The sequence below is a fragment of the Octopus bimaculoides genome, chromosome 18 (assembly GCF_001194135.2).
Source record: "Octopus bimaculoides isolate UCB-OBI-ISO-001 chromosome 18, ASM119413v2, whole genome shotgun sequence".
Lineage (NCBI taxonomy): Eukaryota > Metazoa > Mollusca > Cephalopoda > Octopoda > Octopodidae > Octopus > Octopus bimaculoides.
This window is the reverse complement of record NC_068998.1, coordinates 48,601,709-48,603,793: the sequence shown is the minus strand read 5'-3', so window position 1 is coordinate 48,603,793 and position 2,085 is coordinate 48,601,709.

Sequence of the window (2,085 nt, the reverse complement as noted above, 5' to 3'; positions counted from 1 at the left end):
CTCGTTTGTGAGAGCAGTCGAGTTTATTTCAGATATTCTCATTTTAAAAATCATCTCTGGCTAATCGTTGAGAGGACATTGGTGTTGCCTTGGTGGAGGCTTGCACTCTTTCAGTGCTCTCGCTCTATGCAATGCACATGCACCTTTGCTGAGCTGTAGTGCACCTGAGCACTATACGCAATAATTTCATTATCATTAAAAGACCACTACCTAGTCTCTACTCTATTTAAGTGACTAAGATCGCAACATAACACCTGAACAGGACATCAGTCTCTTGCAATGTTACTCATGGCTGAGTTAATTGCAGCAGTGTGAAATGAAATATTTTGCTCAAGAACACATCGAATCGTCTGGTCTAAGAATTAAAACCATGATCTTGAAACTGAGAGTGCAGCACCCTAACCATTAGTATGGAAGGAGTGAAAACTAAAATGGTGATTACTAATGCACAAACAAATATAAAATATCAAATTGAAAAGGATTTTATTACAGAATGCAAGTTGGACTCAGACCAAAATTCAATAAAAATCAGTTTTAAACTTTATTCTCATTTGTATGGCTTCAGTTTATTTCTTGAATTGATTTTCAATTTCATTTCACGTTTTCTCTCTCTCTCGTTGGAATTTATGTTTAGGTTCAGGCATAGCTGCGAGGTAAGAAGTTTGTTCCAACCACTTGATTCTGGGTTCCTTCTCACTGTGTGACACCCTGGGAAAGTGTCTTCTACTATAGCCCCAGATCAACCAAAGCCTTGTTAGTGGATTTAGTAGGAGGAAATTGAAAGCACCAAGTTGTAAATATATGTATAAAAGTGTATGTAAAAAAAGACTGGTGATGGTGCCAAGTGAAAAAAGAAGGCACCCAGTACCCTCTGTAAAATGGTTGGCATTAGGAAGGGGCATTCAGCTGCAGAAACCAAGCCAAAGCTATGGAACTTGGTGCAATGCCTGGCCTTATCAGTTCCTGTCAAGCCGTCCAACCCATGCCAGCATGTAAAACGGATGTTAAGTGATGATGATGATGATGATGATGATGATGAGGTGGAGGAGGAAGAGGAGGAGGAGGAGGAGGAGGTTGTGTATGTGTGTGTGTTTGAATTTTTGTTTCCTTGCTTTGATACTGCCTGTAAGTTGTAAAGAGAGTGTCACTTAATGCAAGCGGTGTCCTTTGCCTCTGATATTCCAATAGGTTACAATTAGATAGATAGATGGATAAATGGCTAGATAGAGAGAAAGAGAGAGAGAGAGAGAGAGAGAGAGAGAGAGAGAGAGAGAGAGAGAGAGAGAGAGAGAGAGGGAGAGAGAGAGATAGTTCATCTGATTGATAAGTTACAGACAGACAGCTAGACTGACAGACAGACAGACAGACAGGCTCAGACAGACACAGACTCAGACAGGCAAACAGATAGATACGTGATTTTTAGAAAATTAAGTTACAATTAGATAGATGGATGGACAAACAGAGAGAGAAAAGAAGAGAGAGAGAAAGTGAGATGCAGATTATTTGATAGATAAATTATGGACAGACAGACAGCTAGACAGACAGACTCAGACGTACAAACATACATACATACATGCAGACAGACAGACAGATAGATAGATAAACAGATTGATGGATGGATAGATAAATAGACAGATTGATAGATAGATGTAATTAGATATAAATAGGTTTACAGGAAAGGAGATAAGAGGAAAAAGATAGATTGGTTGACAGGGGAGATAGACATGTGGGTAGATGTGAGGATTTCTGGTTAATCTCTGAACAAACATTAAATCATTTCTATTGCCACGATATTTGTTTCCATCTTGGAGTGGAATTCAGTGAAATCAGACAGCACCATATTGATTTTGTATTGGCAATCATCTATAGTGCAGCTATCAGCATTGCATTGTTATATACTTTAGTCAGAAGGAGGGACAATTCCCATCAGATTCTGGCGGTAGAATTGTGCTGAGCTCACGTTCCAGATGCACTGAGCATGAACAAGGATCCTGTCTGTCCCTTAATCCTGTGAACAAGGATCCTGTGCTGTGGTCCATCATTATCATCCTTTTCTACTCTAGGCACAAGGCCTGAAATTTTGGG